Below are 25,642 nucleotides of genomic sequence, written 5' to 3' on the forward strand. Positions count from 1 at the left end.
CCCCCTGGACCTCACCTAACCCCCACTGAACCTGGATTTTATTTCTTACATCACAAAATCAGATAATCCCTATGTAATAAACACTTATGAATCATTGCTGTGTTGCTCAACTGTCATTTCTGCATTTATTTATTTTTGCATAATTTGAATTAGAATAGAGTTATATGACAAATTGCATTGTGGGATTGTTAGCGGAAAGGTTGTTAGCTGAACTTGTTCCATTGTAGGAATCGTTCAGGGAACTATGTAGTGCATAAATTTCACACTCCAGATTCAGACACTCGAACAAAATGGAGGAGAGTAAATCATCGTTATAGTAAATATTTCAGACACAGCCAGAGTGAGTCCTGTCCATAGGTTATGTAGGTAATGTTTACATTACATAAGAATCCTCTCACATAAAGGGTGATCAGTTTAATCAGTGCAAAGTGTGAAATTGCCAAAGAAGAACAGTTGTATAATAGAGGACACGTCGAAGAGACATACTGAGATATTGCCTACGATGTATCACAAGAGAATACAGTAAATTACTGTATTGATTATTATCAGTTCTAAGTCAGAGAGGGGAGATGGGCAGTAAATTCTACATAAATATTGTTTGATTTAAAGAATTGTAATAAAAAGACATCACAGCTTCATTCATTCTGTCTGCATCTTTTTCCTTTCATTGAATCTTTCTTAAATGGCCAAAACCTCACCATTCACCTTCCACTTCAGTCTCCTCTCCTCTCCTCTCCTCTCCTCTCCTCTCCTCTCCTCTCCTCTCCCCAGAGAGTAAAGGGACAGAGAGTGGTTGCAGGTGTAGACAGGTCATCTATTTGCCTCCTAATGATGATGGATGGCAAGACTGCAGAGAGCGAGAACAGAGAGAAAAGTGGAGCGATGCAGGGAGATAAAGAAATGGCAGTGTAAGAAGACTGTTTATATTTGTCTACTGGCGGGCAGATGGTGGGAGTTTTAGTGATATGTTGATCCTCAAGTGTTATCATTCTTGTCATCTACCTGATAGCAAACAAACACACACACACACACACCTGTGTTGTGTGCTTGCAAGGTGACATCTGGTGTAGTGCATTGAGAAGCGCACTTCTGAAGACACACATGCAGACTTCCATCTCTGTCAGTCCTGACTTTTCTGTCCTGTTTACAGAAGTGTGAGAAGGTGCTGGCAATCTCTTGGGGTGTTCTTACACACACACACACACACACACATACACACTAATTTTCTCACCATCTCCACTGACAGCTTCACAAACAGTGCTGTACTCTGTTGTTGTATTTTAGTGGCATAATGAGTTTTCTAAAAATCTCCCGGTCTTTTCTTTTCTTATCATCTCCCGGTACAGATTGACAGTGTTTGTTTGGTAAACAGTAAATCACTGTTTCTCCACAGATTGGCATATTGTCTTATCATAAGGGGAATCGCCAATGCATGACAAACACTCCAAGAGATGGAGGCTATTGACTAACAAGTACATACAAGGCTTAACCACGCCATTTATAATACTATATATGTATACTATGTATGTGATGAAATAATAAATATTAGGTATTATTAGCAGCAGGGCTACAATGACTGTTATTATCACTGTCCATAAAGCTTTAGAAAATGGAATAAAAAGCCCATCACAGTCTCTCAGCTCAAGCTGAAGTCTTCAAATTGCTTGTTTTGTCTGAGCAAACTGCTGAAACCTGAGGATATTCGGTTTATAAGCATATAAAGCAGAATAAAGCAACAAATCCTCAAATCTAAGAAGCTCATACCTAAGTAAGTAAGTGTGTATGTGTATGTACAGTCCACGTCCCCCCGCAAGAGAAGCCGGGTTGTAGCTCTTTAGACGTGGTGTCGGTGCTCAATGGGAAGACACGTGTGGGGTCACAAACAATCGCATCCACCACACTACAGTTATTTTTACAGACCTCCCTTCTCTCGGCGCACCTCACCTCTCTGCTATCTCACACCTTCCCATCTCAGACGTCCAATAGGAGTGTGAATGTACACACACACACACACACACACACACAGTGGTAAAGTCTCACCCTTCCCAAAGTACAGACAAGGAGGCAGGCTGTAGCTATGGCAACCTAGAGAGAAGGGAAATGATTGGGCAAGGCTTTGGGTTTGTTAAGAGCTACTGTACGAAGCCTAGGGCGAGACTTAGTCACTCTCTCTCAATTGGTGTATGTATGTACTCGTGTGTGTTGATACAAGAGCGGGTGAGAGAAGCACAAGGAGTCAAAACTTCCTTTCCTTATTCCCCTTCCTGTCTGTCTGCCTTCTTCCTGTCCTGTTTGAGCGCTCTGTCAGTTGTCAGGCTGATATGATAGATGTGGGTGAGCACAGCATTTACTCGCTGCAGCACGCTCTATAAACCTGGTAAGTACTGCGAATTGCATTCGTTGGTTGCATACACTCGCATGCCTAATTGAATGAAATGAAACACTTCACAGGGGAGATACAAAGCAGCCGCAGGGTAGATGTGACATCAAATAGACCATATAAGCCCAATGTTTCACTAAAAGACAGGCATATGTTCACCTTTTGTCTTTCGAGGAGAACTCCCACTTTTATTACACTGGTGTCCCGTCTCTGTCAGATAGATTTGTGCCTTGTTGTAGATTTAATAAACCCTACAATATATCTTCCCATGGAAGTGTTCAGACTGATCTACCAGGAGAATTCATTGTACAAATCTAGATTTTAAAGAACTTTTATCAAGCTCAATTTAGCCATCTGTGGCTTGCTACAGCCGCTGGGCTTGACAATACATCTAGACTTCTGCATTCTGAATCTGCAATACTGTATTGAGGCATTAATAATCCTCAGGTAATAATAATCAGTCCTGAAGCTGGAACCAGTGAATGTTTGGCATTTTTCCTAGAAAATTACTGACACAGTTAATTGAATATCAGAATAGTTGTTGTTTAATTTTCTGTTGATCAAGTAATCAGTGAATTGATTAATTGTTAGTTAAAGACCATACTTATAATAGAACAGAATAACAACATAAAAGACTTACGCAAGACTCCTTTTAATGGCCACAGATACAAAACAACCTGTCAGCTATCGTAACAATAAAATAATGATATAATCTTTTTCTGCATCACATTGACCTGCTTTTATGCTGTCAACCAAAATGTTCCTTCACAACATAAAGTGCACATTTTCAAAATGGAACACAGCCAAATATGTTTCCTATGTTCTTACCTTGGTGTGTCAGCTTTTATTTGCCAGGATGTCTAAGTTTTATGCTGCATTAGTGTCAAAGGTACTTTGCACTGTCTATATGGTCCTATGTGTATATGAGTGTGTGTGTGTGTGTGTGTGTGTGTGTATATGTGTGTTCTGTTGCAGAATGGCTTAGTGTTAAACATTTAAGCCTCTGTTCAGCAGCGAACATAGACTAATTTGTGCGTAGTGATTTTAGGGACCAACGCCTAGACATACAAGTGTGCCCACAAACCCGCACCAATTGCTGCAGCTGTATGGATAACATAGAGGGGGTCTTTAGTGATGTTTGAAACAGAGGTGTCTTTGTAGATGTCAGATCACAACCAAAGACTAGGGCTGGCTGTGCGCGTGTGTGCAGAGTTTGTGCAGAGTTTGTGCATGAATCCATGTGTGAATCAGTGTGTAGTCCAGAACAACGTTTGCATTCAGCCCCAGTTCAGTGTCACACCAAACTTTGCTTAAATAAATTGAATAACTAACAGAATTTCGATGGCTGTCCGTGTACCTTAAGGAACCTTTTTGCAAAGCAAAAAGTTGCTGCACCAGGATGTTGCTGAATTCTGATGCCTGTTTTGCAGAACAAAGGGGAGAGGAACCCTTTGATCAATAGTGAAAAGATACAGTGCTGAAAAAGCATTACATTGTCTTCCTTTCTAAATTAAAATCGTTCCTTTTCTAATTGGGCTTTGGGCCTTCAGAGAAAACATACGTGTGTGTGTGTGTGTGTGTGTGTGTTATTCTCAAACTCAATCTTTGTTATTCAACTGGTCACCAGATAATTTCTTTTACAAGAGAGGGGTATTTGATTTCGCTGTACACTTGCTCCTGGGAATAAAGAAATGCAGTCAGAAGTAAATTGCTCTGCAACGGCTACATCTGTATAAGCTTCAGTTGCTTTATCGTTGAGTGGAAGGAGGCAGAGTAAAGCTTCCTGACCCACAAAAATGAGGAACAACAGGCTGAACCATGAAACTCTCGTGTACATCACATCTTCACTTCCTTATACACCTTCCTCCCACGTTCCTTCTCCCAACCTCTGTCACAGTGCATTATGCTTGTATATTCATCTCTCACCCTCCGCCATGTGTTTTTTTTCATGCTGTACCCTGCAAACATGTATTTTATAAAAAAAAAACAGTTCTTTCTATCTCCTTTTCATCCGTGTATTCTTGTCGTTTTCACCTGGCAACCCCACCCACACTCCATCCAGCAGCAACCCATCTCACCCTTCACCCTCTAGTTGTTTCCTGATTGGAATTTGAAAGCCAAGGCTAAGTCAGTGTAGATGTATGGGCCAGCCTGCCATATATACCGACCAATTCGAGGGCTTCAACAACTGTGTGTGTGTGCGTGTGTGTGCCATGCATATTCGTGTGTGGGGTAGTAAACAGGTGTGCATTTGTGGGTTAAGCGAGGGCTTTGTTCCTCTTAAGCAAGTGGGTCTCTATGTACTGCAATATTTCTGTGCAGCATTTGTGGTTGCACGCCTGTGTTAATATCTGTCTGGTTACCAGCACATCAGGCTACAAAATACACACACACACACACACACACACACACACGAATATACATACTTAGACTGGTCTCTGAATTCATTTAGAAAATTGTCCTTTATATTCGTAGATGCATACAAATTGGAAGCGTGTATGCAAGTGCATCACTGTAATGAAAATGATTTATAATGAAGATTATCTGGATTAGGATTACATGTAATATTTTTAAATTGAGAATGAGGTTAGGGATACTCTCTCACATCATAATTATTATTAGAGTGCATGAATATTAAAAAGGGATTGTCATTTTAATTTTATTTCAGAAATTGAATAGCGAAACAAATGTAGAAGTAAATGGAATGGTCTATTAGATTTTTATGAAAGCACGCTGGTGTTTCACAGTGAGAGCAACTAATGTGCTTCTCATGACATGTCAATCTCACTCAGGCTCAAAGAAAATCTTATGGCAACATTTACACTGATTGCAATATTAATACAATGATTCAGACATTAAATTAAAGAAGTAGCATTTCTTCATGACACAAAATAAAGTCAACAGTGTCACCTTATTGCATTGTAACTTAACAGATAACCAACACACTGTACTGAGAAAACTTGAGGTAGGAGAGGTTCACTTGTAATGATTAAAAAACAACAAATCTGTGCAGCACAACAGAATTGAAGCAGAATTAGTAGCAGTGGTTATTTTAATGTCATGAAAATCTATTAAAAGCTAAATTGAGCATAAAGTGGACAAGAAGGACAGCACAAATTACTTTTCTGTTTTTATGTTAATGCATATTTTAAATGGCTATCATTGTAGAGCTGGCAGTTGCAGTGGAGTTACAGTATGGCCATACGTTTTCAGTTACTTTGTCTTGAGAAGATTTGAAAACATTAAGTCATCTAGAAGTTCCTGTTCGCTTTAAACATCCACCACTCTTTTCTGTTCACAGTCGATTGTGGAGTGAAGTGGAAATGAATAGCTTAATGGCTGCAGGGTGACTCAGAGTTTATTCAAGGAGCTAGATAGTGAGTACTCTGCCTGTTTTCATCATCAAGCAGGGGGTCTCATGCAGCATATGGAGCAGCAAGCACAACCCTGACCTTGGTAAATGTACAGATGGAGAGACAAGAAAGCAGAGAAACTGGCTGGACAGTCATTTTAGTGTGTTTAATGGGGGCATGTTTCCATGTTTTTGGTGTGTACATTTATTTATTTATATGTTTGCAAATGTGTGGTTTTGGTAACATTTTGCCCAGCTTCTCTGATTAGAAATGACTATCAGTGACACTGGCAATCTGTCACTAACAAGCTTAATTTCTCACAGGTTGTGTTTTATGCACTGAGTCAGGTTCTTTTACCACCTCTGTAGCATCAAATGATGTCTTTGTTTATGCTTCATTGCACCACTGCTTCTCAGTTTGACACCTAGCTTCTTATTTCTCACCATCAGTAATGGTTTCCAAATGAGATGTGAAGGATAGGCAAATTAAATAATGCTGTCGACCGTAGGTTTATTTTTCTTTCTCATGAGCACTCTATTGAGAACACATGTCGGTCACTGGAGACCGTTATCTGACAGTATGTCTCCATTAACCCCTGTAGACTCTGCTACACAGAGAAGACATACATATCCATAATATGATGGTTTTTCATACCGTCCATCTTTGAACTGATTCACCATGCCTGCTCGAGGTGTGAAAATGATTTACAGGCCTAATCTAAATGCCATATTTGTCGCCTAATACAGCTGCCAGACTTTCTGTGAAAAATAACTAGATGAAGACGATTTGTAGATATAATATTAGTTTTATACAGCGGTTTTGTGTGTGGTCAGATTCATGTCAATTCCATATTGAATATGATGCACAGTTTGTAATATTTGTTTGTATCAAACTATAATTACTAAAGCAGGTTGCTGACTAACTTGTTAAAATGATGATAAATCTTATCCTTGAATAATGCTCTTTTTAATTGGCTTGTAATGATGTCCTTTTTGCTGTGTATGGTTTTTGGTAGTTGGTCTGACTCAAGGACTCAAGGTCCGATTTAACATCTTGCTTAGCTTTCCAAGGACCCATATTTGTATACTGTACCAGTCATAGATTTAAGTCACTGTCCCGTACATAAAATGCAGAATAGTGTATTCTGGTTTATTGTATGAGCTTTCATCAAAAAAAAAATCAGCACACTCTGCAACTCTCAATTTTGTATGCCCCACCTCCGTCACATATTGTGTGCCAGTTATCCTACTGTGCAGAGTGTTACAAATAAAAAATTAAAACACAGTATTTTAGGAAATAAGATTTATTTTAATAGTGCCATGTTTTACACAGCTCCCACCAAGTTCCACAGGAAAATTGGATGTGTGTGTACCATACACTGTGTACCTATAAGTCTGAAGTGTGTGTTTGCACATATGCGTGCATGTCGGAGTTGTGAATAGAATCAGAAAGCGACTGGGAACCAGTTTGTCCTGCAGAACCATGACATTATCATCCATCACACCAACCAACACCCACCTCAGTTATGCTCTATTATCCAAGGTGTGACCACTTCTCCAAACCACACAAAGTAAATACTGCAGATTTGTTCTGCTTTGATTTTCTTGGCCGCAGCGTCTCATATTTGTAGGAGGGCGCACCGCTGTTTGTTGAATCCAGTTTGTCAGGATCATCACTGTCAGACTTCACATCGTGGGGAGGGACGTGTGATTACATAGTATCTGACAGGGTTGTGTGTTATGCATTGTAATAGAGAGATAGATAGACACTTTACACTGTACCATACATGGTCTGTTTGGATTATTGTGGTTCACTGAGTTTTTCATAAATACTGAAGCAAAGCAGATAGCTCTATAACTCCCGGTAGAAGAGCTATTAGGGTTGTTCTTATCGATTTACAATAGTACAAATTAAACCCAACAAGATTATTTAATGAATCTAACTGGTTCATCAATTAATGGTGCCTAAAGATGTATTAGCTAATACAAGAAAGGACACAGTGGTCTGTACAAACCACAACCTAATTATACTAATGTTAAGAAAGGGACATTTGAAAATGAATAAAGCATTCTCTCACAGGACAGTTTCCACTCTCTATCTGAATTCGATGCTGCATGTTTTTTGGGGGTTTTTTTGCCACAAAGAATCGAAACGCAAAACTTACGTTGAACCATGAGTCATGCATTCATGTTATGTTTGTGTATACAAACCCCACAAATGGTAATTAGGTAAAGGTTTCAATTGAGAGTAGCAGGAACACTACATCTAAATATTTAAACAACTTCTCTGTTGATAAATGAGGTTTTATGAGCTAGTTTCAATGTGAAAACTCCAGGTGCTCAGACTTCCCTAACAATGAATGAAAGTAAGCAACTTTACGGTGCAGGAATATAATAGAAGAACGGGTCAGCAGTGCATTATAGAACTGATGTTGCATGTATATATTTATGCAGCGACCCATGCAAATGGGAAGGGAGGGCCCACTTCCTCTGTAGGGCAGGGTCTCAATTTTAGTGAGTGCTTGTACGCTTTTGTGTCTTCCACAAATAGTCTTGACTTTACTCCAGATTCTCTCCTTTCTTACAATGTCGTCTTTTACACTCCTCTTTTATCCATGCTTTTTATTTTTCTTAGCTCTAGTTCCCTGTGCCCTGTCCTCTCTGCCCTCACTGGTTCTCCAGTTCCCTTTCTGCTGATGTTTGCACGAAGGAGCGGAGAAAAAATATACTGTAACAATGAGGGTCTGCTGTGCACATAAGGGAATCAGTCATACTTGAATGCAAAATAATTACTCTTATTGCACAGAGATTAAAGATGCACTTGCCTGAGTGCCTAATGGAGGTTTAAGTCATTCAAGCACTCACTGTCTGTGCAGCTCTCTCTTTACCCTCTCACTCTGGCCTTAAAAAACTGTTTTCTTAGTCAAGCTGAAAAGGATCCTTAAGTGCAGTCGTACTGATGTTAACTGACCTCTGAACTTTTATCTTCTCAGGTACTGAACCCTGCCTGCTCTGACACCGTGACTCCAGACAGACATAGTGGCTGACAGACGCTGAAAAAGAAGTGGGCAGATCAACAGATAGGGAGGACAGAGGGAGGTGAGTGAAATGAATAACGAAATCCTTCCTTATCTCCGTCTAAATATCTCTGTATAGTATCTTGCACTCTGCGCTCTGTAAACAATGAGCCACCAATCCTTCAAAAGACCTTCATATACAGAGTGGCAAAATCAGACAGAAAACAAGAGAAGCCCTGTAGCAGAGAAGGGTTGGTTTACACCCCTGCTGAGCCCAAGACTGTGGGTTTGTCTGTGTGTGTGTGTTTGTTCATGTTTATTTACCATATCCAGTCTGAGTTCATGTGGATTCTGTACTTTGTGCTAAATTTTCCCAAGAAAACCATCAAGCCAGAGATATTTTTTGTTGAGAGTTACAGATGTCAGAGGAGTCAGATGTTTAGAGCCATTTTCAGACATATGTGTAGCAAGTATATATCTACTGAGGAAAAAAAGAGAATACCAATACAGATCTGTCTTTTTCCCTATATGTAAAGCACACCATCAATGTTCAAAGGTTGTCAGAAAAGCATTTTGTGTCATTGATTTTTCATGTCATATACAGTGAACAGAAAATTTGCCACAAAATGACACCCAGTCCAGTACAAAACAAAAACTACACCAAATTGTGCCTCCTCACAACACGTGATGAGTTCTAGTTCAATACTGTCCACTGGCAGGTATTTTGCCAAGTCAGCAGACATCACAAACATTCCATGTCATACATATTTATGGAATATACATGTTATTCATTTTGACAATTGAATGGATCATCTTACATTTGATGTGTCAAACTATGGAAGAATAATTAGAAGTTGTGAAGAGTTTGACATTTTCACTAAGAATCAACTCATCAATCTTGATCAGCAAGCCACGTGCAATTTGCATGAATGAATGGGAAATTCAAATCTGTGGTGAACAACAAACTACTTTGTTCAGAGATTTTAACTTATTGTTTTGAAAGAAATAATTCTCACCCTGAGCACCCTGGTAGCTCACCTGGTAGAGCTGGCACTCTGTGTACCAAGGCTGAGACGCTTTGCTGCATGTCATCCCCTCTCTCTCACCCCTTTCCTGTCTATTTTGAGCTGTCCTATCAATAAAGGCAAAAAGATATTTGAAAAAAAAGAAAGAATTGAGCCAAAGCCAATGAGAAACCCTGTACACACCTTTCGGTTAGACACATTCGTTTGATCACAGTCGGTCAGGGGATGTGGTCCGAGTGGTTGCAGAGTTCACTCACTGCTTTGGTAAACTGCCTACTTATGTATGTAAAGTAGCTTTTATGCAATTCACCCTGTGGCCTTACCCACTATCATCTCTGTGGGAGTGTTTTGGGGTCTGCGTGTGTGTGTTTATGTGTAAATAATTGATTGCTGTAGAGGTTTTAGTGGATCGCTGGTGATACTGAACCAGGCAGAAAATGCTGCTCCACTGCTCTGCTCCACAGTGTGCATAACTTAACTATAACATGTCCGCTGCTGCTGCCGCTCAGTGGGCTCTCTGTTGTCTGAGGTGGCTTGTTGGTGTTAAGTCAATTTGGTTTCTATTAGTGCTGCAGAAAGGATTAGTCGGTGAATCACAGAATCACAGAAAATCCACACAAACATTAATTGACAACAACTTTGATGAGAGATTAGTATAATTACTGCTTCTCTGTTCTATAACACTATAAATTGAAGATGTCACTTTGAGCTCTGGTAAACTGAGTGATGCGTGAGCATTTTTCAAGATTTCTAAACGCATTACAGAGGAAAATTGATTAAATTCATCCGAAGTGAGAGTGACATGGTTTGTATTGTGTTCAACAGGTTCAGGGTAATAACCTGGTTACCTCACATACTGTATATTATTGTGTTTCACCAACAGCTGCCCCCCTTCTTTCGATTTCCCCTCTCTTTTTTCACACTTTTCTCATCTGCTGCCTCCTCCACTCTCATTTCTTTCCGTTTTCTCTCCCCATTTCTTTATCATGCTCAGCCTCCCATCACTAAACATCTTTATTTCTTTCTGCCTCTTTCTTGCTCCTCGTGCCTGTGTGTCATTCCTTCTCTCTTTCTTGCCCCTTAGCCGCAGTGTCCTTGAGAAAGCAGTGACTTTGCCGGTGAGCGCAGCAGAGCGCATCACTCTCTCTCTCTCTTTTGCTCACATGCTCTCTCACTGACACTCACTCAACCCCCGAAATGCACACACACACACACTCACACACACATGCACACACACACATTTAGTTGGTCCATGGTAACACTGTCAAGCAGAACCAGTCCTTACAAGTCTCTTCCCTTTAGTCTCCATAAATAATTCATCACCAGTAACATTGGCTGTACTTTATGCAAATATTGACAAACATATTGCAGAGAAAAATTGAGACAGTCGTTTCGTGTGTTGAGCACAATTTCTGCCCACTTTCAGGAAACGTATATAAATCGCCAGCAAACTGCTGATACAAGCAAAAATATCTCAAAGTCATGGCACAATATAATGGGTTGTTTTCAAAGCACGTGAAAGAGAGTTATGTGATAGATAGTTTGCTTGATTAATGCTTGTGGCTGCTGATCAATCACACTCCACAATGACATGCTGTGTAAAATAAAAGATGGCACTGTGTCCATTAGAGGAGCTAGATGTAAGAATCGTCCACCGCACTCAAATTCGTATTCCAAACCTATTGGAGGCGGCATATCACCAGAAAGATTGGACGTCCACATCATTATCACCACAGCATCGCTATTTCTTCATCCTCTCATGTTGGAGTGAGGGCAGAATGGATGCTACAGTGACTCACTATCGCCTCTTGAGGTACAAAGTGGTATTACGAGACAGGATGGGCCAGGGCTATCTGGTTAGCAGGTTAGCAGCTAACCTCAGAAGATTTCTCTGCGACATAATACATAGATGTCTTTGAAATAGTATCAGAGCTGTTATTTCTTCACATTCTGTTGATAATTTTAGTACTTACTTATTTTGCAGTGTTTTAAGCTAACATTCGTACATTAAAAAGACAACCTACAAACCAGGGTTTTGGTTTAAGAAAACTGGAATTAATGCTCAAGTTCAATTACTTTTACTCAAGGTTTGTTACCGAATTCAGACAAATTGCCCTCAGGTGATACTGTACTTAGCCTGCCAGCAAGAAAACATGATCCCTATGTGCCCTGCTTCTCATTAAAGGTGCCCTCCGCTAATCTTGGTTCATGAAGGCCCATTGTCACAGTTTTCCGTAGCTTTTGAAATATAGATGGAGTCTGATTGTCTGGTTGTAAGATGAGATGTTATAGTCTCTTGATGCTGTTTGTTCTCATTGGTCTCTGTTTTCCATAGAGTGCGTATTGGGTCACTGCTTTTTCCTGTCGCCTTACGTGTTTTCTTTTGGAGATCAGGTGTCTTGTGGTTACCAAGCTGCACTTCTGTACATGGCAGATGTGTTTTTGTTATTGCGTCCTGAATGGTTAGCACATATGGCAGTCAGTTTGAAATTAAACATACACTGATAAATTAATGTACAATACTTTGCGATCATTTCTATTCTAGTCTTATTTTTTTAATTTAAGTACTATTTTCTATCTCATTACATCTACATCTATTTATCTGCACTTCATGGCAGCATTTCAGTGCAGCCGTGTTATTTCTCTCTCTGACTGTCTCTCTGTGCGTATCTCTCTCACTCTTCCTTATGTTTGTCCCACGTTCAGCTGAAAATGCTTCCGTAGCCATGGCGACCAATCCCAAGGGAAAAAGTTGAGGCTAAATCTCTTTCTCACTCGTCTTCTCCTCCTTTGTCTCAAGCTTTGTTGCAATCTAATGTTTTCCTTGCACACAAACACAGCCGCATACACACTAGCATGCCAGAATCTAAAAGCGGAGGAGATGGAGTTTGTGAGTCACAGTGTTCTGGTTTAAGTTTAATTAAGCACTGATGTAAAATAAGTGACCTAATTGCTGAGAAACACTAAACCTGGGGACAGAGTTGGTGATTTTTCTTTTTGTCTGTTTTCTACAGTTTTCTTGCTTGTTAGTGGCCACGAGTGTTACACTTGAACCTTGGAAAAACACACACAAAAGAGGAGAGGGGCTATTGAAAAAGAAGGAAGATGAAGAGAGGAGGCAGAGTAATTTCATAAGAAGCTCGTGCTTGAAAAAGAGTCTTGTACTGATAAACAGAGTGAGCTGTGAGATGTCAGCTGCAGAAGGGTGTCATCACACATATGTGTATGTAGCCATGTGGGTCACTATGAGGTGCTTGTATGTTTCTGGGCGTGTGTGCTTTCTATAATATATCACTTATTTTTTTATAACTGGTCCTTATTGATTCGCAGCTTGCAACCACGTAAAAAATTTTTTTTTTTAGCTATTTGATCGGTTTATTGAAAAAATAATTAATTAATATAATTCAAATGTAGGAATCTCAGCTTTAAAATAATTGGAATTAGTCTTTAATCTGTAAATGAATTAATTGAATGTGTCATTCATAATAAGTAATTATTCATTATTGAGGACAAGTCCTGTTCTTGTGGCGAGGTAAAGTTTGTTGAATGAATCATTTCAGCCATGGCTTCCCAAGCTCTTCTCGTCTCCCTTCACTTCTCTTCATCCCTCCTTTCTATTCTTACCCTCTGTTCCCTTCACACCCTCTCCCTTGTTCCTTCATCCCCGTCCCTCTCCTGCCTTCCTTCCTGTCCCCACCTCTCCTGCTATTCTTCCTTCGCAGTTCTTGTTCTTCACTATTCCAGTATTTTTCCTCCCTCGTTCTCTTTCTTGAGCCATGAACGCCCATCTTATGGCTCAATTTTTCTTCTCTAAATTAGTCACATTTAAATCTTTTCGCTCACCCCAAACACACATTATATTGCACTTCTCTCTTCACCCTCTCTTTACCACATACTGTAAACCTTTCCTACCTCCTTCAATCTGTTCATTTCTACCCTTATTTTTGTTTCTAACCTCCCTTGCGCCTTTTCTCAATCTCTCCCACTGTACACCCCCATCAATCCCGCCCCTTCCTCTCCTCTCTCCTCCTGTTCCTTCCTTTCTCCCTCTCTGTCCCTCTGTCTTCTCCCCTGAGTCGCAGAGACAGACAGGAAGGAAGTGCGTAATGAAACGGCCATATTGAGCACACTGCCCAAATTGACCTGGAATGAATGGAGTCACTGATCAGCTCCTGCTAAAGCAGTGCAGATGAAGAAGTAGGGGGGTTGGGAGAGAAAATGAAGCTGCCTAATGTAGCACACATTTTATGAATACTGCTATCAGACAGTATTAGTATACAAACCTGTTTACTTTGTTAATCTGAGAATCAAAGTGCACAATGAACAGTATTATTAGTGAGCTACATTTGGAACAATAGCTGAGAAAAGCAACTTTTCTTTGCAGAATTTTGCCTGAAATCGATAGATGGCAAAGTCCATGAATTCAGTCATTTCAACTGAAGGGAGAAGCAATCTGCATTCAAGAGATTTTCTCTGCTGTTTGAACAGAGAGCCGAGAAGCAGACAGGCGAGACAACAACTAAAGAGAGTGAAAATTAGAAAAAAAAACACTGACAAATAGCAAGAGGACACACTCTCCCAAGACACTTCAAGTGTTCTATGTTTATTAATGCCCAAAATGTAAGATTACATCATCCAGAGTCCATCCTGTTAAAATTAATTTCTTAAAAATAATGGATCCTTCAGTGTGATTTTGCTTTCGTAATACAATAATAATCTAATCTGCTCATCTGCCACCACCCATCACACCCACACTACTGCTTTTATTAATGAAAATGGACAGAAAGAGATAAATAGAGAATGGACATACCACTGGGATACCAAGCAGTACTCCAATGCTTGTGTGTTTTGTGTGTGTGTGCACGCGTGTGTACAATGTGCGTGTTTGCCAGCTTGTCTGCTAGTGTGTGTTGTAGAGCAGAAGCCCATTAGGGAATTAGTCCACATCTGGACAACCCTAGCTGTCCTCGTGTGCTCACAACATACAGTGTATGTGTCAGAATTGTTTGCTATTTATTTATTTGTGTTTTTTGCGTATTTAATTACTATTAAGTAATAGTGTTAGTAGGATCCAGCGAAAACCCACACTAATTTTTAGCTTAAATTCAACAGCTGGAGTTGGTATGTGATTGTGCATTCATAGGCAGTTACATATGTGGACAAACTTGCTCGGACAAACACACACGCACTAAAGGGTGCGGGTGTGACAGCTTTGTGTGTTGGCAAACATGAGCTTAGCAGTGAAGAGCCTTTCAAGCAGGATTAAGCTGTTAAGTGTCAATGGAAGGGACAAGTAGGCCAAAGACCACACAGGATATCACTTACACTGCAACAATCAGTGTCAGTTTGTCTGTGTGTGTGTGTGTGAATGTACGGTAGTATGTAAAATAGGTTCGGTACCAGGAAGTGTGCAGCAGGTTAATGGAGGGAACGCTGAGGAGGAAATCAGCAGGACACACACACACACACAACACACACACACACACACCACACACACACACACCACACACACACACACACACACACACACACACGACACACACACTGTTAGCACAATTCACAAGTCTTCTCACAGACTAACGGACTGTGGAGCCTCGGCAGAGCCCTGGCAGGACCATCTGTTCCTGCTGAAATCAGCACAGCCAGGAACTACCAGTGCGGCGCACCACACCACACCACACACAACACACACACACACACACACACACACAACCACACACCACACACACACCACTTCACAACACACACACACACACACACCACACACACACACACCACACACACACACACACACACACACACACACGACACACACACTGTTAGCACAATTCACAAGTCTTCTCACAGACTAACGGACTGTGGAGCCTCGGCAGAGCCCTGGCAGGACCATCTGTTCCTGCTGAAATCAGCACAGCCAGGAACTACCAGTGCGCGCGCACACTACCACACAACACAACACACACACACACACACACACACACACCACACACCACACACACACACACACACACACACACAGTTGCACCATGCTTCAGTTTCTGGCATAGTGGATAAGTCTATTTATTCCCCACACTGACGCAGGACAGTACTCAATTGTGTGTGTGTTTATGCAGTTTAAGTTTTCAATTATACCCATGGTACCCATAAACCCCCAGAGTAACCATAGAGATGACAGGTGCCACTCAGGATGATTAAAGCTAAGTTAAGAAGATACGATAAGATAGATAGATAAGGATACGATAGAACTAGATAGACTAGATAGATAGATAAGATAGATTAGATAGATAGATAGATAAGATAGAATAGATAAGTAGATAACCCGATATGATACGCAGTACGATAGCATGCATCTATCCTTGTTAATCTGTGACCCCAAGTCTCTCCAGTCTGACCCGCCGTCAGCAGGAACCATTTCAATAATCGACCGAGGGGAGTTACACTCCCTTGTCAATGTTATCTATTTTCCACTCAGATGCAGCATCAGCGTTTTCTCTGCTTTCTGCCATCTCGTCAATAGTCTGTGCTCTGACCTCCCCTGGCCTGCACCTGGACCCAGTCAAGACAGAACTACAGTGTATTAGTTAAAAACATATGCAGGGTGTCTTTCTCCAGTTACCCACATTTTAGAGTTGTATTTGATGACAGCATCACAGGGAAAGCCTATGACAACGAATGTAGAGAAACAAAAGTGAAAATGGTTACTACAAGAAATCAGAAATCACAGAAATCAATGACTGGGTTCAATAAAACTTGACCCAACCTTGTCCTCCTACTGATTTGAATCAATAAACTAAAGCATGGTAATATATCTAATTTTTTCTAATCTTGTTTCTAAGGCAGCAGCATTTGTCAATTGCATCAGGCTGCATATACTATGGTATATACTATATAGTGTGTTTGGTTGTTGTCCTTCTTGATTGCAGGCTCTCAAAAGAGGCAAAGATGCAATTAAAGGTAATAGCCTTTGTACTGTTGAACCCTGTTATTGTGGCAGAAGTGGCCCTGCAGGGTTTAGTCATCACACCAAACCTATTTTTTTATGAAGGTCGAAGACTGATGTAGAAAAACTGGTTCATCTCATTGCTGAGTCTAATTATTAGTGGTACAGCAGACTGCAGTGGTCATTAAAATAAAATGAGTTATTTCACCTGGGAGCATGCCTGTTCTCAAATAATATTATGGTGACCTCCTGCAATGTCTAGATTTTGACTTGATGGTGGAGCTTCACAAAAGGTCAGTGGGATCACCAAAAAAATATTTATAACACAACAAATAAGGATGACAAAGAAATTCAAATGCAATCACAGAAAGTTTGAGACTGAGAGAGTAAACAAGGAGTTAATAAAAGTAAGCGAGCTAAGATAAATTGGAGCAGGCCAGGTGCATAAGTTGAGATCAGTGGGGAAATCAGCATGCTAGTCAGTAGAAGCAGGTGTATGTGGTTTGTGTGTGTGTTCAGGGGCGTGTGTCCACTCTGATACTGAGGAGAATCATCTTCTCTTATTAATGAAACAGATCTATCTATATTTGACAATTTGATTCAGAATATGTGGTCATTAAACTTGGATAGTTCCCCCTCGCTACTGAAAATATCAATAAATGAAACACTTTGTCAATAAATGTTGAAAAAGTCTAGTCCACCATTGCATAACACAAAACAAAACAAAACAAAAAGTCCCCGGCTAAATAGCTGGAATGAAAACCAGCAGGGCTCCTTGTTCTGAGGAATGGAATCGAGTGCCATAGTTATAATTGTTGTGTAATATTTAAAGTGTTTTCAGGTTTGCATTTGGCACTCGTTCTGCCTGTCGGTTGCTGTCCGTGCCAAGCGCTCAACATTAGCAGTGTTGTAGAGGAATTGACAGAGAAAACAAAATAGAAACAATACATAAATCTGTTTGCGATGAACACATTGGAGAAAGGGGATAGGATAGAGAAGGTAGCTACGAACGAGTAGAAATTCTATACAAATTCTAAACCTCTTTGGGCTTTGGAATGACAGCGACATGCCTCCTGACCCTGACGCAAATTCAGTACATACCTGACACACTTTCCCTGCCTTGTGTCCTCTGTTCTAATATCCTTACAGCATGTGTCGAGCCTGCTGCATAGTCGTGCATTAATGAGACATAATGCAGACAATATCTACTGCATGTCACTTCCTACTGTGTCTCCAGGAACGCTGGTACCGTTGAGTATTCTCGTGTCTGTGTTATTTTATTGCATCTGTTTTCTGTGCGTCGGGTATTTGTGCAGATGAAAACTTAAGTATCTGTGGGCAGGAAGAAAATCTGGTTCTTTTTCATTCCTTGCAATCTTCTGATAAGTAAGCAGTGCTTCTTTGTTAATAGCTTTTTCCTGGTGGATTCATAACGGAGGTATTTAGCTCTCCAATACTCATCAGTTGGAGACTGCCAGAGGCTTGTTTTCCATCCTTCTCTCCAAAGAACAATTAAGGGTGATCTCGTGATTGCAGCTCCAGGTATTTGTGAAGCATTACGGGTTCTTCTCTAATATTAATGAGGTGTTTGGTAGTGGCTCTCTCACAGCTACTGGCCAGGCATTCCTCCCATATTTTGATGACTGGCTGAAGTAGGGAGCAGGCACGGCCTCCTTTGCTATGTGAGCCAATAAAGCAGTGAACGACAGCAAAGGCAACGTTACACCAAATCAACAAGCAGCTTATCTGGGCATGTCTCTCAATTGTCAGGGAAATACAGGCTCTTCCTTCAGCTGTAGGGCAAGCTGACTGCATGCTGCATCTCCTGTTGCATATTGTTCAGATCTGGATAAATGATCTCCACATAGACACCAAATGGCACAAAAACAGGAGTCAGAGTGTCTAACTTTTGCCTCTGGCTTTAAAACCATAGGGAGGACAGTGTGTCTAGCTAGAGGTTTCCCTTTGAAGTGTTTCTCTTCCTTCATGTGACTTTCAAGTTTTCCTAACTTGAGACTTTTGTTAGACTAAACACCCAATCCAACTGATATTCTGGTCATTTTCATACCCTGTTACTGTCTTTTTCTTTTTTCTTCTCATGTCTTCTTATCTACATAGGAAATACTTCCTTAATCCCAGAAAGGTATGTCAGTTAAACCTCGGTCTTCCCTGGAAAAGATCATTGTTTGTTGCTGGAAAGGAAATAAGGTCATTATGAGAAGGAAAAGTCCTGATAACCTAAGGTTGTAAAACTTGACCTTCTTGGTGTCACTAATGCATACAGTTACTCTTGGTTAAAAAATAATACCCTAAAAAACCTGCTTTATCCTTCCCAGATTACATTCCTATTATTGCTACTTCTATTAAAAACAGTTCTGTCAGAAGCACAAAAAAGAGAGTGGAAATAAGGAAATAGAAGTTGTAAGGTTGGAGGAGAGATGGGACATAAATAACATTTATGTGAGAAACTGACGTGGAAAGAAAATCCATGAGTTTCATCTTTTATTTTCATCAAAATTCACACATGCATTTTTACATTTTCTCAGAGAACAGAGACTTCACTCATCTCTTCGCGTCTCCTTTGAACGTGCAGGAGCTTCTCTTTGCTATCTCCTTTGCAGTCAAAAATGAAACCTCTCTTTCTTTCTGCGTCTATCTCTGTCCCTGCCAATGCCTGTCTCAGCGAGCCTCTCTCCTCCTGTAACACTGCCTACGTTTCTGACTGCTTGTCTCTGTCTGTATAGCCTGCTCTCTCACTCCGGTAGAGAAATAGAAGGCCAAACGGAAATCTCTTTACACAATGCATGCTTCTTCACAACAGACAGAAAGAGAGAGAGAGAGGTGTACAGGAGCGTGATTCTTCTGTTTATTGTGTGCCACCTGGTCCTAAGCGTTCCATTAATTGTGTGTGCATGTTTGTCCAACTCATTAGCACACACTTTTGCAGATGTTTTTTCCAGATGCAAACATTATGGCACCAACAACCCTGGAGCCATCCACACACAAGTCAGTAAAAATATTACAAACAGCCTTTCAGGTGTATAATGAATGTTTAAACATGATGGTTCAGAAATAGCATTAGTGGGCAAAGCATTCATGAGAACTAAAATACTTTACCTAGGAATAGTTATGTGAGAGAAAAGTCAACAGTTAGGCTCTAAAATAACTTCAGAATAACACACAGACTTAACTGCCAGAAACATCAGCCATATTTACACCTGCTCATTCTTTGCAAAGATTAGCTTTATAGAAGCTCTGCTTCACTGGAGTGCATAGAGGCATCTGTACAGTTGTTGGTTTAGAAAAAGAAGAGTATGACATGTGACAGCAGGGCGATAGCTGGAACTAATGCGCAGAGCTGCAAGTACATGATACCTGCTAAAGCCCATTACCTCATGAAGGGTCCCTCAGCACCTGCTTTTTTTAACTGTACATGAGAGCCTTCATCTCTTCATCCAACCACACTTTCCTGTTATCCAGCAAAAACAGATTCATCTCTGAAGCAAACAATGCAGTGTTTTTGATTGTGTCAAAAAAGTCATATTAAGTCAAATTACTTAAGGCTGAGTTACGGTTAATTAATTAATCGACTGGATGATTGAGGGAAAATGAATCACCAGTAATTTTGAGAACCAGTTGATTGTTCAAGTGATTTTATAAAGCAGCAATGCAAAACATTCACTGCTTTTCTATGTTTTATAACATGGTAAACTGAATATATGTCGGGTTTTGGACTTAATAAGCTATTTGTAGCATTCAGCTTGGGCATTGCGATGGGCATTTTCTAATGTTTTCTGACATTTTAAACACTAGACGATTAATTAAAAATGTGTAATAACATGGGAACAACACTTATGTTGCATGTGTGTTCAGAGCCTTCCACAAAAAAGTAAAATTGGTGGATGGATGAAGCTTGTATGAAGTAAATCAATGTTCTTTCTGGACCTTGTGTGTTTGAGATGATATCTTATTCCAAAAACTGTGGCAGGAAGCTTTTTCCTGGGACAGGACCCAAGGCTTTCTCGGTTATAATCACACTACAGATGGTTTTTAGAGCAGATCATTCAGTTTGGGGTTCTCTTAAACTGCCTAACATAAAAAAGATACAAATTAAAGTAAAAGATTGAGATGTTTCATAATCCATCATTTTATAAAGTGCCAGCACGTTTGTGTTGTGGCTGTGATGTTACATTGCTCCTCCAGCTATTCTGGCATGTAACCAGCCACTAATCGGAGGTCCTTCCACTGGTGAAATAATGACTGTGTGTCTTGGTATCCTGCTGGCACTGTGACTTCCAACCGTGCTACAATCACCAAACATTAGTCCTTGACATTTGAGGGAGTTTGAAAGCAGAATGATTCAAAAGGCTGATAATCTGATTACAATATTAGGCAGATAATCAAAGCTCTAAAAGGGAATACATTGTGAAAATAAGCTCCTCCAGCACTAATTAGCACATTCGCTGGCTTTTGTCAATCCTCTGTCTCACTTCACTTCGTCTCTTCCACTGCTCATCTTATTTGATGGTTATCAAATGAGAAAGGTGTAAATTGCTGCTCAGAGCCATCTCAGCAAATTCCCCAGCTCTGCTATCTCTCCTTCATCTTTCAATCAGTTCCCATCCCTCGTTGCTTATCCTCTGCCCGATTCCTTTCATCTCTGTAGGGAAAACGGGGCGTAATCACCAACTCTTGGTGTGTGTGTGTGTGTGAGTGTGCTTGTTGTGTGGTGTGCTGTGCTGCTGTGTGTGTGTGTGCGGTTGTGCTGTTGCCTGTTTTAAACATATGTATACCGAACTAGCAAGCAAATACGTATTGCTCAATAAACTATGGCGCCAAAAATTAGACGGTGATGGTCCTTGTGTCTGTGCCCGTCGTGTGTATATGCTGTTGGTGCTGTGTGTGTGTGGTGTGTGTGTGTGTTTGTGTCGCGCAACCCATGCTAACTCGCCATCCGAGCGCAGCACCAGTCGTCTAATGAGGCAGGGGGCTTTTCCTGCAGATTCTTCCCTTTTCTCTCTTCTCCTTCTGCCCTGGAGAAGAAAACACCACCAATCCGCCACAGTTTAATCCGACCCACCAAGGATGGTGTTAATCCAGGCGGAGAGGAAGCAAGAGAAATGGAGAATGGACGACTGGTGGCAGGCGCACTAAACAAGGAGGCATGGAGGCGTGATTTGCAAGGGAGAAGTGATCAATTAATTGGCCCGGTGTCGGCCCAAAGACACGAGCAAGCACAAGAGGATTTCATTGAACAACCACAGGCCAAATACACGTTTTACTTACAAGCGACACACACGAGCCCATGCCATGTGAAACGACGTGCTCCCATCGAGCCGACCCTCAGTCCACACCGCTGACGCCCAGGTGCAGGAGTGTGGGCCCAATACTGAGCCCCACGTGTACTGTTATGAATACTACCTATGGCTTTCCATCTAACATTGATTCTAAGTTGCTTTTATTATACTTTTTTACAGAATCCATCATGTATGGTGTTCTTTCTTATACTGCATCACACTCGGACTTAAAATAAAGCACAACTGAGCATAGGAGAAGCTCCACGAGGAAGAAACACAGGCGGGCGACGTTAGTGTCTCGTTCCTCTATGGAACGCCTGTGCTCTTGATAATGAGAACTCGAATAAGCAGGCCTCGGCAGTTGTTTCTTATGGCTTCCTTGGCGGAAAGAGAGAGAGGAAGAAGAGAGGAGATATATATAAATATATAATAATATAGTAAAAAATAAATAGTATATAAAAAAAGCATGCACTTAATCATCGCAGATCACACATCCTAACGTGGCCACAGCGCCATGTTGAAATGAGAGGCTTACCCCCCCACCCGCACCGCCGTCGAAGCGGCCCACCGACCAAGAACACCCCCTCCGGGGGCAAGCGAGTGTTGGGCTGTAAGGCTACCACACCAGCACCGACTGTCGCTGCCCAGCGTGTGTTGAGAGCCGCGTAACTCTGCGTCAGCGCCGTGGGCAGGACCCCAGCTGCAGTCGTCTTAAGAGGGGACGAGCTTCGGAGAGCCAGAACTGAGGAGCAGCCTCTGGCCTGGAGTCCTGCTGCTCGCCCCGAGGGGCGCGCAGTTAAACTACTTGCCGCGCTCCTTTTTTTCGCTTGGTCCGATTCACGCATCGCTTTTTCCATTGTGTCTCTTTTTAAAAAATTATAATATATATATATATATTTTCTTTTTTCGTTTTTTTTTGCACTGGCTTTTTGCTTTCTTTTTCGTTCAGTTTTTTTTTTTTTTTTTTGTTTTTTTCCTGCGGTTTCTGTTTTTTTTTGTTTTGTATTGTGTTTTTCGTTGCTGTTTTACATCCGATTCCCCTCCTTGTTCCTTTGCACCGAAAACTTTCTGCCTTATAGTTTGGCCTCCCTCTCACCGCCTCTCCTCGTCTACTCCTGTGAAGGCTCCTGTTCGTATTTCCATTCTCCTCCATTTTTTCTGTCTTTTCTCTAACTACCACTGCCCATCCTCTTCTCCCTCCCGTTTCCGTTATCACCTCGGATCCGCCACTGAGCTTCCATGGAGAGGCTGCAGAATCACCGCGCCAACAAATTCAAATCCCCCCCCAGCACAGGCTACTCCGAGAGAGACCAATTACAATTCACATGTGTGTATCATTGTATCCCTTTTCTGTTCGGCACAAGCATCCAAATAGAAACTTGGATGTGTCTAGTCTCAAGGTGATGAGATACTCTACATCAGTTTTATCAGTGGTAAAAAAAGAAAAGAAAACTAAGTTCTACCAGGTTACCAGGACAGCAGCAAGAACATAAAAGTCTGGCCTGTCTATAATACGGACTTTAATAGATGCATTTCTGTACTTTCTCCTACAGATTCCTGTCCCCGCACTAATGGTACTGGCATTGTTTCCCATATCAGTGCAGTTCTCCTGCTAAATCCAATTTCTCACAGAATTTGGATTTCTGCAGATCGACTCAAATGCAGGTAATGAGGCTCTGGCAACCATAGAGTGTTCATTTTAGAGGCTATTTACTTTTAGAACTCAAAGCAATACCAGCGAATTATCAGATAGATGACTCGACACAGCAAATGAATGACGGTTACTCAATTGTTAAAAATAAAATTGCAGTTGTCATGTTCTGGTCATTTTTCAGGCAAAAATCGGCAAGCATCTCGCCTTTTCCAGCTTTCTCCTAATAAGTGAGGATTTATTGGTTTTTGTTTGTTTGTTTTTTATATAAACTGAATATCTTCTTGGATTTCTGGCCTTGCGAGCGCCTTGGACAAAAAGCAGAACGCTTGAACAGATCATCTTCGGCCTCTGGGAACTGATAGGAGAGTTTTGATTTATAGACCAAAACAACTACTTCATACACGCAATTGAGGAAAAAAATCATCTTGCAGCATTAAAGGTTTCAGTGTTTTGTGTTTAGGGGGCATCCTAGCTGTGTACGTTACATATTGACAACCTGGCCTTTACCCTATCTACGAGCCACTGATTTAGTTGTCCATTCTGGGCTACTGTAGAACAAAGGCCAGTTCAATTTGGCCGGCCGATCCAATGAAACGCGACCTCGCCAGCATCTGCTAGACATAAAGATTTTAATTGTAGTTCTTAGTCATTGAGATGAAGTTCCGATTTACTTGTATATTTAATGTTTTTAGAAAAGAGAAAATACTATTTCTGTCTTGCTTTAGTCTCAACCTTAGTCCACAAACATATTTGACATTTTAGTTACTAAAAAGTGAGGCTCTAATTTCTCCCCTGCAGCACTAACTGAAGGGGTCCAAAAAATACCAGAATTGCGATTGCCATATATACTATTTAGTTTTTCATTTCAAAATACCCATTATCTGCTTTCTCCTGTTTCAACCAATGTTATCAAATCACAAGTTCATCTCATCAATCCTCATCATTGCCAATGGAAACATTTAGCAGTTTGGGCCAGAAATTAGCACTATTCGAAGTTGCGTTTTCCCCCACAGCCTTTTTGAAACAGCCGAGCCCCTGAGTCTGGAAGACAAAAAAAAAAAAAAAATTTTGAGAAAATCATCTTCTGCACTCCTTGTGTGAACACCCCAGCAGAACATGCAAGCTCTATAAATGCTCATTGCTGCTGGTTTGAGTGTATACCAGATGTGTCTGTGTACCGTCCAGTGGTCGATACTGTTGACATTTCATGTTGGAAAAAGAACGTTGTGTATCTGTGTTTCTCCCAAGCAACAGATACAAACCAGCCCAGTGTTTTCATAGGCAACACCACAATGTATAGTTTCCTTTGCAGAGCCCATAAAGAATGACTCAATGCGTACGCTCCAAGTAAAGCTTCATTGAGGGTCCAAAGTTGCAGTTAACAATTACTTTTTTTAAAGACAGCCAGATCATCGAAACCCATATATAAGGTAAACTTGGTTTAGCTGGCATTGATTACTAGTTTTTATTCTGTGTATTCTATAGAGCCTTCTACATCTCTTTCAAGTATTACCTTTTAATTGTCAACCTCTGGTTTTTCTTCACTAAAAGCAGAACAAAAAAGGTTAAAAACATTACTGTTTCACCATTTTATTCGGAAGAGAAGCCCCACTCTGTAAGCACAGTGGTCCAAGCCTCACACTAGCTCTAAACACCTGCGTAATTTAGAAGTCAGCTCTGGAGTTTTGTCAATCTCTCTCCCTCCTGTTTGCTATTCCTGTAAAACCTCTGACTAAACTGTTCGTCAAACGGGGGCGTGAATCATAAAGCACTTTATAAAAAGCACTGTATTTAAATAATAAAGCAGAAAAATCCCATAATAATATTTCACATACCTTTGTTATTTCTTTCATTCCAACGCTTCGTCTATAAAGTGGCTGGAAATGTCCCAGCTTTTATTATCGCCAAGGTATACGCATAAAATCTTCAAATAGTATTCTCTTTTAAATCTAGTGCATCTTACATGTTATGTTATTC

General features: G+C 40.8%; 1 protein-coding gene across 6 annotated transcripts in view; it reads left to right on the top strand.

The window, feature by feature from the left end:
- The window catches only part of strbp (spermatid perinuclear RNA binding protein), a 73,145-nt gene that overhangs the window by 16,190 nt on the left and 31,313 nt on the right, over positions 1–25,642 (top strand). For 5 of the 6 annotated variants that reach the window (XM_035668614.1, XM_035668612.1, XM_035668611.1 and 2 more), the window contains one exon: positions 8,726–8,831. The gene's annotated coding sequence lies outside the window, so the exon portion shown is untranslated. Of the gene's footprint in view, positions 1–803; positions 909–8,725; positions 8,832–25,642 lie in introns of those variants that run through there. The other variant, XM_035668615.1, reaches the window with a different exon arrangement.

This window comes from Morone saxatilis, unplaced genomic scaffold, assembly GCF_004916995.1.
Source record: "Morone saxatilis isolate NCDOM2014 unplaced genomic scaffold, NCSU_SB_2.0 Contig21, whole genome shotgun sequence".
Lineage (NCBI taxonomy): Eukaryota > Metazoa > Chordata > Actinopteri > Moronidae > Morone > Morone saxatilis.